The sequence below is a fragment of the Panicum virgatum genome, chromosome 3K (assembly GCF_016808335.1).
Source record: "Panicum virgatum strain AP13 chromosome 3K, P.virgatum_v5, whole genome shotgun sequence".
In the NCBI taxonomy this organism is placed as follows: domain Eukaryota; kingdom Viridiplantae; phylum Streptophyta; class Magnoliopsida; order Poales; family Poaceae; genus Panicum; species Panicum virgatum.
In genome coordinates this window covers 40769666-40785790 of record NC_053138.1, presented here as the reverse complement: position 1 = coordinate 40785790, position 16125 = coordinate 40769666, and the positions used below count along the sequence as shown (strand labels likewise).

The 16125-nt window shown below is 43.1% G+C and overlaps 1 long non-coding RNA gene and 1 other non-coding gene across 9 annotated transcripts; one reads left to right on the top strand and one right to left on the bottom strand.

The window, feature by feature from the left end:
• Positions 1 to 1479: 1479 nt before the first annotated feature.
• Positions 1480 to 1586, top strand: LOC120701721. The gene has a single exon (XR_005686276.1). It is a non-coding gene; the product is annotated as a small nucleolar RNA R71 (small nucleolar RNA).
• Positions 1587 to 9184: 7598 nt separating this feature from the next.
• Positions 9185 to 13134, bottom strand: LOC120699184. Of its 8 annotated transcripts, XR_005685274.1 has the most exons (5): positions 12813 to 13102; positions 12583 to 12647; positions 12174 to 12275; positions 10004 to 11796; positions 9185 to 9669 (listed from the first exon to the last, which is right to left on the bottom strand). It is a non-coding gene; the product is annotated as an uncharacterized LOC120699184 (long non-coding RNA). The 8 variants fall into 8 exon arrangements; XR_005685273.1 differs by having other exon boundaries at positions 12174 to 12647; positions 12813 to 13134; XR_005685271.1 differs by adding an exon at positions 9843 to 9914 and having other exon boundaries at positions 10004 to 12647.
• Positions 13135 to 16125: the final 2991 nt, after the last annotated feature.

Here is a 16125-nt window from a genome sequence, read left to right as displayed (position 1 = left end):
AGGTACAAGAACAAGTGTGGGGGAGATCTCTCGAAACTTTCAAGCATATACACTCGAGATCTCCCACAACACATGCACAACACCGAACGAACCAGAATGCAAAAACCCAAGACGAATCAGAGCTAGCATTAGTCGGCAGTGAAACCTCAGGTTTGGCTGACTAGCACTAAGCTCCGATCATTCTTCATCGCAATGGTTTGTGCACTCTACCCCTCATACTCTCCCTAACCTATGAGTTTGAAAGAAATCTTTGATCAATCATTAAAATTAAACTCAAAGTATCCTCTGGTTCTGTGCTTCTCTATGATTGGCTTGCATACCTTTTATTCTTTGCTAAGCCTGAGCTTGTGGATCATATCTTAGGGAACCCATAATTGTTAAGTTGTTGACCAGTGAGATACGGTTTGATGGAAGAATCCTTGCTTTATCTGCTTATGTGTCTGAGAAATTTTTATCAAAAAGAAAACCTCCATAACTTTACAACTCCATGTGTTTGTCCTACCATAGCCATATGCTGACCTTCATGATACAAATCTTTACACATATATGCTTTGTTGTTGCTTTGAACTTCTTCAAGCTTTGTGACCCTAGTGAGATGTCTTTCATACTAGCTTGATCAAGATCATGTGCACTCCACCAGCTGAACTTCTACACTGGAAGTCAAGGCAGATACGGTTTTCCGCCGGGTTCCTGCATCCTTTGGGAAGGGTGGCTCCCGTGTGGACTTACCGCCACGCACTCACTGCATTAATGTTTTCTTTCGAGGGAACTTTCCGTTGCCCGGGCAGTTTCCTTGTGTTAGCGTTAGGATAGGATGAGGCTAGCTGAGCTACCTGAGTTTCTATCATTTTATTAAAGCTCAACTGGTTTTTAATAACAGAGCTAAAGCCCTCTAGTTGTGAGGACAAGGATTCCAAGACTTTGTCATTAGCAAGAAACTTCTTGCTGATGTTGTCATTTATTTTCTTCTGGCCATAAACTAGGTCTTTTAAAGAAGGCTGAAAATTGTTATTAAAGTTCATACCTTGTTGATTTCTGAAGGGGAGGTTGGGCTTTGAGTTCCAACCTTGCTGAGGACGGAATCCCGAATTGGGATTATTGTTGTTGGTGCCAATGAAGTTTGCGTCCTCTTGAGTAAGGGGGCACGAAGTGCCCGAGTGCCCAGTCTCGCCACATGTTTCACATGTCATCCGAGACTCCGAAACTTGGTTTGCCTCCATGTGCGGAGACTCCAGTTTCTTCATGAGAAGATCCATCTTGGCAGCCAGCATATCGACGCTGTCAATCTAATGCACGCCCCTTGGACGGGCTGGCTGCTTGTCACCTCTCCAACTCTGATTGGAGGCTATCTTGTCAATAAATGTCTTCGCTCCCGCAACATCAAGAGAGAGGAAAGAACCACCCACTGCTGCATCTACGTGGTCCTTGGCTTGCTGATTCAGGCCATGGAAGAAGTTCTGAATAATCAGCCATTCCTCCATGCCGTGGTGTGGGCAAGCTTGGATGTATTCCTGCAGACGCTCCCAGGTCTCTGGGATGGTCTCATCCGGTAATTGCTGAATACCAGAGATTCTGTTCCGGAGGGCATTGGTCTTGCCCACCGGGAAGTACTTGGCCAGGAATGCATTTGAACAAGCTTCCCATGTGTTGAAAGCCTCTTTGTTGGAGTAAAACCACGTCTTGGCCTTCTCGAGCAATGAGAACGGCAATAACCGAAGGCGGACAATATCCATCGTAGTACCTTTGGGGTTGATGGTGTTACTCACCTCCAGAAAATTCTGGAGATGGGCATTGGCATCCTCAGATGCCTTTCCAAAGAACGGACTAGCTTGAACCATGTTCACCAGTCCAGTCTTCAGCTCAAAGCCATCATTGCCGGCTTGGTCTTGGTTCAGTCCAGAAGGACTGTGGCTGCTGGATGGAGCCGAGAACTAACGAAGAGACTTCTGGGCCATGGATGATGCGGCTGAAGTGGATGGCGAACTGATGGGCAAGGTAAGTCTTTTCTGAGGTGGGACGACGTGGCATCTCACGATTCTCCCAATTCTTTCTAGATTCGGATTGAAGTTACTTGGTAGGTCGAAACCGGTCATGCACTGCTCTACAACAATCAAAAAGATAGAGAGAGCAATGGTAAGCCTGCTAAGATTAGCGGTGACAAACTAGTAAAGTCTATCAGACAATTTATGATATCTTTAGCCAATTGCTTCCCCGGCAACGGCGCCAGAAATGCTTGTTGGCATTTCTTATGCCCCAATAGAATATCAATTCCGCAAGCGCATAGAATCACCGCTTTAGCACTTCACCGTGGAGTATTCCAGGGTATTGTATTTTTCCTCAGGGAAGCACTATGGTAAAGAGTATCGTAAATCGAATGATAATTGTACTAGTTTGATCAACCGACTAACTTAAACGGGGGTAAGCCAGATACAAGGATAAGATAAATGGCCAGTCTATGACCGAGTGACACACGGAGACTCAATTCCTTAGAGAGGTAGCAGCTGGGAGGACAACGAGCGAGATAAGACACCTGATACACTTATGAACTATCGAGCTAGCCTCTCTAGATCAGACTAACTATCTAACTAATTCTCGGGAAAGAAGAGCTTACTTCGGCGGCCTCCGGGAAGGACTTAGAATGGGATGAGAAGGGAGTCCAACGGCAGTCGGCACTACTGCTATGAAAACACCAGAACGTGGTGGACTACAAGGGACGGACTGGGCTGTCACCACCTACCGCCTACCACAATGGTACCGTGGGGTGGAACACACTTTCTAGCTAACACTAAGCTCAGACACCACGTTTGCACTCGGTGTTGGGATTTCTCTCGAGGCCTTCGAGAGAAATCCCCCTCAACCTAGAGCACTAACTTGAGATACTCTAGTCTAGGTGAGAAAACCCGTAAGATAAATTCCCGACTATCAGAGAGATAACTTAGCCTAAGCTAAAGGATACAACTTCTGCACTCAAGCTGAACACTCAGACTCGAGAAGATAAAAGAAAGCGGAAAGGAAAGCTGACTCAGAAAAGTAGAGAAGATAACTTATATTAATAACTTCGAAAGAAAGATACAAGAGCTTTACCAGACTTCCGAGGACTCCGGAATCCCGAGCAAGCTCGACTCGACTATAACTCCCAAACTACTAATCCTACTCAAGAAACTAAAGAGAGAAATGAGCTCTCCTAGGCCGGCCGGCCTAGGATTTTGGCCATCTGGCCACCGCCTTTGCGTGGATGTTCCTGATTGCCTCCTGAAGTCGGTGTAGCTTACGTTGTCCGAAAGCAGCCAAGGCCAGGCCGGCCGGCCTAGGGCAGGCCGGCCGGCCTCCCTCTGGCTCCTCTCGGCCCCCTGTTGCACCGACGTTGCTAGTGGACGCTTGTGATCTTCCAGGGAGGTGGATTGCTGACTTGGACAGGTCTTTGCGCTGAATAGTGGGGCCTTTGATCCTTGTGCAAGCCTTTCGGTTCATTCGATCAAACCGACGTCCAATCCTTGGCTCAGATACATTTGGGTTCATGACAATGCCCCTGGATCGAAGACGTGGCAGGGTTTGTAGAGGTGCCAGGCCGGCCGGCCTAGTATAGGCCGGTTGGCCTGGGTTTTGGCCCAAATTCGTTCCTTTTTGTCATGTATTCTCCTGAAATCAGAACTCATCCAAAATCGAGGAACTTATTAGAATTAAACAAAATATGAATGGAATATAGTGTAAAGCTCGTTTATTCCCGAGAAGTTGACGGCCAGAACGTGAAATAATGGCCGTCAACACCAGTCGAGTAGTTATCTCCTGACTGGGTACCTACTCGGCCAGGACTACTCTGCACGGCTACCCGGCGGACAGGCACTCGGCTGGATGTTGGAAGATTTCTTTGAGGATCAGGATCAAGACACGGATATGGATTTCGGATATCAAGGGATCTCAACTGACCTGATTCCATGTAACAACCCGAGTAGATATCCTCCCTTACTTGTAACCCACGGCACCTAGCCTATAAAGACACCGTGAGGGGACCCATAGAACGCATCGTGTTTCATTCATTCATCATCATCAAGCTCATACAATACACATAACACAGGACGTAGGGTATTATGCTCCCGAGCGGCCCGAACCTGTCTAAACCCTAGCGTCATCTCGCAACCATCTAGCTCTTGGATACGAAATCCCCCCTTCACCAACAAATCTACCGCTGGGCATACCCTTGGTGGACTTGCCAGATAAGCAATCCGACAAGCGCCGGCGGCGAGGATGATGAGGAAGATTCCCCCTCACCAAGCCGGGGCATGGGCGCTACGAGGGGCGAAGTCCCAGTCGGGCCCTGTTGGTATTTCTTAACTCTTACAGAGAAGTTCGCAAGCGCACGGAAATACCATTGTAGCACTTCACCCGGGAGTATTTAGGGTATCGTATTTTCCACGAGGAACGGGTGTGTAACTGTCTTCTAACTAGATTACCCCAAAGAAGATAAGAGATAGAGAGACCTTAGGATAGTGTGGTTCTGATCTAAGGATGGGTTCAAGAGAAGATAAACTTATGCTTTCACTCATTCACATCGGGCACCGGTCTAACCTTGGTCTGCCAAGGGCCTCCGGCTATTAGCTCTATGTCGAACCTAAGCGGGGGGGGGGGGGGGGGACTACACTAACCATGTAGACTGTCTCTGTAGCGGACGGACAGGGCTGTCACCACCTGCCTTCTACCCCACAATGCCAGCTGAGCTCGAGACAAACAAAGGTAATCTAAGGCCCAGACACCACGCCTATGCCTTCGACTACTACTCTAGAGTCGTGCAGGGTTATCCCGTCTTTATCAAGGGCCCTCTTCTAGAGTATCTGCTACGAGAACGGACGATGAACCTGCAAACGAATGAGAACAAAAGAATAACTTAACTGGAACTCACCGAATAGAACCCGGATATGTACAACAAATGTACCATATTCGTAGAGGTACAAAGCCGAAGCGACGCCGACAAGTCCGGTTCTTCTCCGCACTCCTTCCTCACACACTCCCTAGTCTAAGGATACAAAGGTGGAGCCTCTCTGCTCTTTCCCTTCACAAGTGTGATGAATGAAATGGATGGATGGTGGAATGGTGAATTGGAAGTGTGGGGGGGCGGGGGAGGAGGCCCCCTTATATAGTGGTGGAGATGGAGTAGGGGCTACTCCACGTCACCCCTTTACATGGAAACCTTATCCACAGGAAGGAGGTTGCTTTGGGGCTACTCCTCTCCAAGGTGCACCTTGACATGGGCCTGTCCAGGTTCGGCCGAACCTGGGGGTCGGCCACCCCCAGGTGGCCCTCCCCCGGGTGTATCTTCCTCGTGGATGCTGACATGTGGGCCCTCACTTGGATTCTGAGGTGCATCTTGCGTGGCGCGCCCGTTTCCTCTGATTTGTGGGCCCTCCTTGTAAGTGGCATATCTGGGGTAGCAATATTTTATGCATTTCATCATGTGTTTTCCTATGTTTTCCCTACTTTGCAGATGTGGGTTCCTGTAGATGACAATTCACCAAAACCCGTGGAATTGCTTAGTTATAAGACCTATATCTAAGTTTGGTGATTATTTATCATGAAAAGCTCTAGGAGTTGACGGTTGATTTTAGCACTTAAGGACAGTCAACAACACCCCCACTCTTAGTCCTTTGCTCGTCCTCGAGTAAAGTTTGAAGGACTAAGGTGGTTGCCACTCCTTGAACATAACCTACATACAAGTTATTCCAAGTTTCTTCCAACCCTTGTGAAACTTTTTGTGTGGCTACCATGCTTTCTAGGGTAATTGAAGAATGGAATGAAGCAGACTTCAGGTTCCTAGCTTTTCCTGCTTAGAAACTTTGTTTTTTATTTTTGAAAATAATAGCATAGTCTTGCTCCTCAAATTATTCTCTCGAATCACTCTTTTTGTTTCTGGTCCTCACCAAGGCAAAGTTGCTGCCTTCTTTCCTCCTATCATCTAATCAGGCTTATGTGGAGCTCAGGGTAGGGGTAAAGAGGCATGTTTGCTTTGCTTGTATTGTTAAGTCAAAGGCAAGATCCAAGCTGAAATGAGTCATACAACTTGATCAAGAGGTGCAAGTGTGTGGAATATTTTTGGTGGATAGTGGATGAACTCCTTTGCATGATCTATCTCTCTCCTTGTATTTTCTTGGACATGGGCTATATATATATTTTGTTTTCTTCTTTTTTTTTGACATGCCTTGTGGGCATGTGGCATACCTTCTTTAGGTATGCATATTTTCTCTTTCCTTCGCACTATTTTTTTTGACATGCCTTTTAGGCATGTGGCATACCTTCTTTGGGTATGCATCTTTTATTTCTTTTTGTATAGCCCATCCTTGATGGTAACCTTGGAGAGAGAGTCGTGATAGAACTTGGAGTTTTATTTTGAGAGTGGATGGAAATGCTTTGCAATCTTCCAGTGTAGAAGTATAGCATGTGAGTGGACGTGTACGTGATCTTGATCATGAGAGTATGACAAGTCTCTAACAAGGGTCAAAGAATTTGACAAAACTCAAAGCAAAGTCAAACTGCATATGAGGGTTTGATCATAAAAACCTAACTTTGGCCTTGGTAGAAATTTTCAATTTGAGGAGACAAGCCATTGCATTTTTTATATATTTGTAAAGAAATCCCAAGTACTTTGCAAGGAAGAGCATGGTTCCATTCATCCATTCATATCACATTAGTCAATTACTTAGAGAGCATGGGTTTCCTATGATGATAAATGTTCACAAGAACCAGAGAAAATGCAAGGAATTAAAAGTATGCAAATTTATTCATGAAAGCGCATGGAGTGCAAGGCCCTTCTTTGCATTTTGATTTGGAGTTGAAATTTCATATCAGAATTTATTTGAATAGGGAGGTGTGAGTTTAGGGAGCAAACCGGCATAATTGATGATGAAGGGTTGTATGGGCCTCAATGGTTCGGCAGACCCTGGGGCCGGCTGTTCCCTTTGTAGCCCGCCAAGTCCTGTCTTGGGCATGTTGTACGATGCTGGTCCGTTGATGTTGTGCATCATGTTGGGGGAGAGATCTCAAGTGAGTTTGATCCTTGTGCTTTTGAGAGATCTCCCCCACACTTATTTTTGTACCTGCTTTTATTCAATGAAAGAACAAAAGGGTGGAAACAAACAAGGACTCTACCGGTTGTAAACTCCGGGGAGTCTAAATTTTTATTGAACAAGCAATTGAAAAGCCTAATTTTATTTTAATTTTTTTACTTTTTATTTTATTATTATATTTTTTTTGTTTTTTCATGGCAAACTAGGCCTGATGGGTAACTGAGCATGGAGGAAGCATGACAGGGGGATGCACGAGTTATGAGATTACTTTCCCGAGAACTTGCCAAGCATGAACGATAATGCAATAGCTAAGCTTGGTGAATCAATGTTTTGCATTTTGTTCTACTTAGTTCCTCGTGCATTTGTCCTCCATGGAACCAAGGAGCGTTGCATGAGTGTTGGGTTGTTGCACGTTGCTCCTTGGTTGTTTTCTTTTTATTCTCTGCAAAAGGTTAGTGGACAACAAATACTCGGGGCATATTTAAAGTAGTTTTGAACGGATTTCATCTTTGCCTTGAGATTAGTTGTTCACATCCATGCTTTAAGGAAGAAAAAAAAAATCAGATTTGAAGGTTCGAAAGCCATGGATCCTAGATTGTTTGCCATTATTTTATTTCATCATTTTTTTCAAGAGAGAGATATACTTTTTTTCAAAGGGTATTTATTTCTGTTCACCAAATTTTTATATTTTTTTAGAAAAACTTAAACAAGCCTGGAATAAAACATCATGAACGTAAGGGGCATTTTGTCAAAATACTCACATTGTGCTTTTTTTTTGTTTTGAAGTACATCTCGAGCCGTGATTTACCTCCAGTATGAATTTAGCTTCAGGACTTCCCTATCTGTCTGAAGTTTTCCCTGCAGGGGTTAGTCCACAAAATATATACATCCAATACCTATGAAAGTATGAACTCTGGCGGTTCATTAATCAAATTTGACACAAAGTCTCATTTGATCAAAGATCCTAAGCACTAGGCTTAAACCAGAGCATACCAAAAAATAGGCAAAGGTCGTAAGCATTTTGTAAAATCAAGCTAGGTTCAAAAGGAGATAAATATGAGTGAAGGATTGATGAACATTGACTTACCTTAGCACATACCTGAGTGTACTTACCAGCAACATATATGGATGTAAGTCTTGGAGTTGCTGCAGTGGTGGCATGGTCGCATATGGTTATTGACGATTCCTCCTTTTGATGTGAGCTTGAAGCGGAGGAGAGCACTTAGACCATCCCAACTCAGGCGAATAACAAGGCTAGGTTGTACACATAGCCAGTGTGTAGAAACCATAGACCTCGGTGGCATGATCCTGTTGGCACAATGCTTTGAGATTGAAGATGCAAAGTATGTCTCCTTTCTTTGCATATGAGCATGTGCCAAACAAGATGGAGTAGCAAAGCCCTGGATCGTAAGGGGAACATTCCTCTTCTTTGCCTGTGTTGGGGCTGCTAGTAAACACTATGCAAAGCTGGCAGCGGATGAGAGTCATGGCAAGGCTTTGCAAGCGCGCAAGAGCAAGGTTGGGTGGAGCCAGGTGGTGAAATGTTTTTTCTGCTGAAGTGTAATGCCACAGCTTGAAGGCGTGCACACAAGACAACCTTTGATGTGTGTAGAGCTAGCTGGCTCACTCTCACTCCCTTTCTTACTCCCTTTTTTTATATACCCTCTTTTTTTCTTTTCTTTTTTTTCTTTCTTCTTTTTTTCACTCACTCTTTTTTTTTGTTTTCATTCTTTTTCTTCATCTCTCCCTTTTTTATTTTTCTTTTAGAAGAATAGGCTAATACCAACCTTGGTACGGATGGATCTTTATTGTGAGATGATTACCAATCTCTCCCACACTTGAACTTTTGTCCCCTGTGCGGTGTTGGTGCCTCCTTCAGAGTGTACTCCATTGCAGATATACCAAAGTGTTGATGCAATCCCCATGTTTTCAGCCATCGTATGTCCCCTGTTCTCTTAATCTTAACCTGCAATGGTTAGGTCCAAGAATACCCGAAGGTGCATACTAAACTGAAAGCATGTTCATGCTTATTATTATAAAGAAGGAATTTTTTATATACTAGTTGAATGCTCGGGCGTTGCTACGGGTGCCACGGGTGCCGTGTTACTATTAAATGTTAACAATATTGCTGTCTCAAAATTGAACCTCTGTAGCAGTAGTTCCTGGGGAACTTGCGACAATTTCAAAATTTGGTTATGTCAGTATCGTCAGAAAAGGAAGCAGGATCCATGAGGCGTTGCCTTGGTTTAGATAAACATGGTTCTATTCATCTCACATACATCAATTCAATCCTAACCAAATAATTGGGCCTAGTTGTTTCATTGTTAACAGTTAGTCCTGCAACTGTCGATAGCTAGGCTCTCGCGCATGCAGAGCCGCTGAGGTTGAGCAGACGTTCACAACCTTTTGGGGCTTGACTGCTCGGCACCGCTGCAAATCCGGGTAGGCATATTGTTCATCAACCTGTGCGCTTGGACGTTATCATCGCGAGGTTCACTCAGCATTGACAGCCACACGGCATTGTGCTGGTTTGGCGCTGTTATCGTCCAACAGGATTGTTTTTTCTTTTAGAATGCTACCCTGGCCTTTCATTGACAAGAGCAGACCCGACCAGCTGCATAAAATCAATTTTTGAAATGTCAGATATATCTCTCAATCTTATATAGATTCTTCAGGAGGAACTATGTCAGACAGGATACACAATAATCGGCATATGAGTTTAAAGAATAAATGAAACACTGAAGCTGCATGTCTATCTTGCTGCAAGCACACATGTATAAGCCTTACATTTGTCGGAGTCATGTGCAACATGAGATGTGAATCAATTATTTCGCCTAAAATAGACGTGTCGCATATTCACTGTCAACAGAACAGGATAACAAACAAGTACGATCTTAACGTGCCACACCAAACTGAACAGAGTGGGGACATAAAATCCTTGACGGTACCTGCACGAGTAGGGCATCGTTCGGTTGTCTCAGTTATGGTTCATGATATAGTGACTTGGATTCCGAGTCTCCACCCTGGAAAGTGAACCGATCAGATCAAAAGCATGCAATTTATAAACAAGGAAGCTCTTCAATTCTTCATTGGGAATCTAAACTGAGTAGATGATGTGTCGTCGTTGTCGTCCATCTCTGGAAGAGTTCCTCGTAGTACCTTTAGTGAAAAACATTTGGTGCATTTAGTATTTTGTTTCAAAGGTTTAAGTACCTGAACTACTAAGAGTTCTATTATTGGTTTTATTGGAGGGTAGCATAGGAATGAACATGAAAAATGTTTTTCATGATGGAAGGTTAAATAGACAGTCCCTTATAACATTCTCATTTGAAAGTATAGACTTCACGATCTAAACAACTAATCGCTGCACTGATCATTTTTTATACAGAAAAGGAGGGCAGAAAGTGGAACAATCAAGAGCAGGGCGTACGCAAAGAGTGAAACTATGATATCAAACAAAGATTAATGCTTTTTTAAATAAGCACACTGAGAATTGCACTCAATGCAAACATATACTCGAAGAGTTCACCGGACAAATTTGGCACATGACTGTTAACACTGACTACACGCAAAGGACATCATATAAGCTTCAAATAATTTGGCACAGCATTAGCACCGAGTCTCTTAAATATTTCAGCTTAATGGGACAGTATATTTAGTTTTACATGCATCAGACCATTTGGCACAGTATAGAGATTAGCATTGAACCTCTATAGGTCCGTGCCCATGCATTGCTACGGGATTACATCATCATCAAGCAAAATAACAACAGCTTATATGGATAAACTATAAAGTGAACCTACCAAGACACCAAATAAATAGCACTTAGATTATATTAGCCCTCATTCTTTCTACTCCAACTTGCCACTCTTCCTGCTATCTAACCATAGTTAAGCCTTTAGTTATGGTTTCCAACTGGGCAGCATTTTTATGTTCTTATGGATGTATCAGTACAAAATCATCCAAAGGAGGCTGTAACATTTCTCAATGACACTGGTTTGACAGAATAAAATACTACTCTATAAGACATTTCTTTGGCAGTTTACTGCATGGGTCATTTTTTTTTTCAAAATGCATCCAAGGTTTTCTCGCCCACTAAACCAGAATCCATCCGGCTGCCTGGTAAATGTTGTGAGCGTATCCCATCATTCAAACGATAGCGCCATTTTGAAAAAAGCAAACATCAACGTCATCACATCACTGACCATCGACTTCTTTGAGTTCAGTTACCATTGTAAGTGAGCTTCTTTATCCGCATCGCAGCAGCAGCTCTCCTTAGGGTTCTCTTTGAAGCATCCAGCATTCAAGCTAAACTCAAAGAAGTCCATATGAATAAGAACTGAAACAGCAAGCAGCATGATTTCCAGAGCAAGATAGACCCAAAATTATCTGAACAATACATGAAATCCAAGATTAACTGAACAAACTAAAGATTTCAATTGCAACTACTTGCCATCTTGAATTTAGTATATGAGAGCTCAGTGATTCCAAGCAGCAGCAACAAGCTCATTAAATAACCAAAGTTCATACGAAATGAATCAAACAATTTCAGATTTTTTTGGAATTAACAAACATGCTGTAACAGTGAATTTATAATTATCTTCTTGCAAAATTGATAAAATACTCAACTATGAGCATGTGATCATTCAGATTTGTAAGAGATCTTGATGAAATACATCCATGGACTTGAAGATCAAATTGAATCTCCCAGCCTAGGCACACATTCGTTCAAAGCCACCACCTGCATACATATCAGTTTGACTCTTTAACTCATCAAAATGGAGTACAGAGTATAAAACATCAAGATATCTAACCAGTAGCTAAATACTCCATTCTGCCGATATTAAAGAACTTGAGATGTCCATTTAGATTGCTATTGGAATAATTTAGCTGGTAGCTAAATACAACTTGAGTCTACCACAAACAATAATTTAGCTGGTAGAAAGACATCTTAATCAAAATAAGCCAGCAGGGCAACATTCAGCTAATAAGATTTGCTCTCTTCATCAACTCAAGGCAATCATAAAAACCTGGTTACACACGGTTTATGTGCAGTGGCATGAAACATAATTTGCTCTACCATTGGGGCCATGATCAAAGCAGCATTCTTTACCATACCATTATGTCTGCGTACCAATTCTTCTAATAGCCTGTCAGGAAAATGTGAAGTTCATCACTACCTGGAATGCCATTGGGATCTCTGACTGGCCCATATAATACCTGGCAAATTAAAAACAAGAACCAACACCTTCACTCAGACTAATTAGTAGAAAACGCTAATTCACATGACAGAGACTCATGCATACATTTTATTTAGAGAAAGGACTTAAGCATGCTGCTAAAAAATGCTAGTTTATTGTTCAGAACACACACAATCGCTAGAGGTAGGTAGGCTAGCTATAGCATATCCAAGTTCGAAGCTGTCTTGCACCCATTGCTCGGTGACGACCTTCTTCTTGTCCTTCCACGCCGCTGGGCACAGGGATCATCTTGCATCTAGTTTTTTTTTTGAGAGAGAGAGGCGCACCTGGGACTCAGAGAGCGCGGACGCCGGTGAAGAGGAGCGCGTCGGCGTTGGTGCGCCGCTGCCGTCTTTGATGATGTGCAGGGGCATGACGTGATCGAAGAGGAGATTGGGGGTTAGGGTTTGGGGATTTGGGAATGGAGAATAGGATGGGGTGGGGATTTGATTTTGTCATTCAAATGTCTTGCCATAGATCTCAAAGAGGAGAAGTAGGAGGAGGAGCGATTAGGTACCTTGTTCTCTGGTTTGGCCTCGAGGAGGCGGTCGATGGTGTTCTTGTTGGTGAAGGCAACTAACGCCATGGCTGTCTCCTCCCTGCCAGTGCGCAGAGTGGATCTGAGTGAATTGGCGCTTGTCGCCGGCTCGATTGAATTGGGATCGGCGCATGGTGCGCCAGAGATCTTGGGGGCAGAGGAAAGAAGGCGACGGCGGCACTGCGGCGAGGGCGGGTAGGCACCGGGGTCGAGTCGTGGGGCAGGGGTAAGGATGCGGTGGCAGTGGCGGTGGTGTAGAGGCTGGGGTGGCCCGGGGGGGAGGATGAGGAGGAGGCAGGGGCGGGTCCGTGTGGCAGAACTGTCAAAATTAATCCGTTTAACGAGCCCTAACTATCATCTATACGCACTTCAACGGAGTAATATGACAGTTTATCGGGTAAAATCCCGATAACACCACTATTTTTCGGATCGAAACAACATACTTCACTCGAAGGTGAGTCCAGAGTTTACAATACAAACTTCAATAGTAAAAGTTATTGCAAACTGAGTTTGAGGATTCAAGTAGGGTACCTCAGAAATTTGAAAGTATATAAGTTCTTCAGAGTTTATAAATAGCGGAAAGAAAACGATAAATATCGACGATATATGATATCATGATGAGGCCCGTACATGATGTCAATCTCACCAAGCATTCCAAGAGTTACCTGAAAACAATGTTAAAAATAAGACTCAGTATACTAATACTCAGTAAGGCTGACTCGTTTAAGGGTATATAACATCCCTTTAACTAGACATGCAAGGCTTGTGAAGACTGGGTTTCTTTTGCTGAAAAACAATAAAGAGTAGGTCCTTAATTTCAAGTTTTAACTTTCAAATTCTAGTTTCATTAACCATTCTAGATTTGCACCTAGCTATACAAACATGTAGAGAAATTATTTCATCCAACAAGATTGAGTATCATCTTTGTTTCACTTCTTACTTTATGTGGGAAAGAGATTAAGCAGTCTCAATATCCGTGAGTGGCGGAACAGTTCGAACCGAATTTCAATCCTTGCAAGGTAAAACCTAACACACATGCTTAGAGTATTGTTGAGTCACTCCGAAGCAACCTTTTGCCTTTCATTCCGGTTCGTGGATCAGGGCCACTCTCCCCGACTATAGGCACTACTCCTCGTCCCTCATAGTCGTAGTTGTAGCGCTACTTAACATAATTTTTCCATCTTATTTATTTTATCCATCCTATTCCTAAGAGAGAGTGGAAGGTATGTCCACTTGCCGGGCCGATTGGTTACTAGGCTTGCCGCGTACCATATTTATGGCATGTGGCTAGTACTTGCAAATGCTTAACCAACACTACCACACACTGCGGTCTAATCAAGTTTTATCAACACAGACGGATTACCGCCATGAAACTTGTATCCCAATCCATCCATGGTCCTTATAGTGATTGCAGAAAGTAAACAATCAACTCCTATAAGCTCGTGAGTGACAGGAAATCACTCGACTTTTACCGGTCCTATTAGCATAGCAACTATTTCGGACTCAGATCTTGTGTTCAATCAATAGGAACTTAGAATTATGCATCTAAGATTTTCATTCAACTCCAATAACTTAAATGCACAAGTAAATAATAACCATAAGTTGCATAATTTAAAATAATAGGATTATGCACCGGGGCTTGCCTTTAGTAGTATCTATAGAGTCAGTAGGCTTTGGTTCTTCCGAATCTGGATTAGGGACTTCAGTTAATTCTGCGACGTTGGTTGGACTTCATGTAATTTGCTGTCAGACTTTGAGTTCACATTCAGGTCTTCGTTATCTTCCTAAATGTTGACTTGGACTTCATAAGTATCCTCATCTGGTTCTTGAATGAGTTCGTACATTCCGTCGACTAGCGATATTATTTCTATATGCAATGCAGTATTTCAAATTAGTGAAGTGCTTAAGTATAGCTTTCCTTCACTAAAAAGTTATTATCCAATAAAGTAAACATTTAAGACCAAGCTTAAACGTATTACTCTACTGGGTAATCGTTTAGAGAGTAAAAGAAATAAACACAAGGAACTCCATAAAATAACAAAACTAACTATACTTAAGAAACATGGCTTGAAAACAAAAGAAAGAAAGGGTACTTCCATTTAGAAACATGGGGTGGGTTGAATTCAAATTTAGAATTAGAATTCAAAAGAAATTCAACAACTAGGGTTCAAACATCAAACATTAATTTAAAGTCTAAAAGAAAAGATCATGTATACAAATTAATGATTAAACATGGAGCAAAAACCACACTAGCATGAATTAACCTTAAAACTCAAACATAAAATTAAAACTCAAAATAAACAGTGCAAAAATTATTCCAAAAATTACCATAAACTATTCATGATTATTAGAACCCATGGTAAAAAAATGACCCCAAGAAATTAATAAAAACATGTTTTACTAAATAAAACAGGTGTATATGCTAGAAATAAACAAAACACATGAAATAATGAGCAAAATTCAAGCTTTTGGGCCACAAATTTTATACAAGACTACTCATGGCAAAAGAAGGCTAGGTTCCAAAAAACAATCATAACAGAGCTATGGTTAAAAATATATAAATAAATTACTCATTTGCTAACAATTAAACTAGAGCACACAATATAAAGTTTCATGCAAACTTTAGTAACCAAAGTTATAGAGCTAGTCAAAAGAAACACAACAAAATTTATTTGGCATTTTTCTGATTTTTCTACTAATTTCTAGGAATTTTCAAAGTTCACAAAGTTTAAAAGAAAAAGGGGCTGAAAATTTTTCAGAAAAGACCTTGGAAAGTTTTGAACCCTTGCAATCGGGACCCTAGACCATGGTCGGCGTGGGGAGCTCGGCTTCGGCCAAATTCCAGCAAGGGGAGGTCACGGTGGCCAGGGAAAAGTTGGGGGAAACAGTAAGGGAGTCCTCGCGCATCTGTAGGTGGCTTCGGGATGAGGAGTGGTGGCCTCGAGCGACGGGGCCACGGCGAGCGGCGGCCGGTGATGAGTCGGTCCGCCGGCGGTGAGGCTCCGTTGGGGTTTGGGATGTGCAGTCGGGCTCAGGAGGGAGAGGGGAATGTCGCTGGGGTGTCGAATTGGGCTGGGATGGGGTGGAGGGACGAGTTCAGCAGTGAGCCCGAGCTCGTCGGAGCAGAGGGAAGGGTGGTGGTGCTATGACGGGGATGAGGCGCAGCTAGGGTTATTTATAGGCTCGGGCGGGGGATGAGCGAGCGTAGGAACTGATAGAATCGAGGGGGATAAACTCGCCGGGCTATGGACTTCATCCTACGGTGGGGCAGCTTCACAAGTGGGCGATCCAG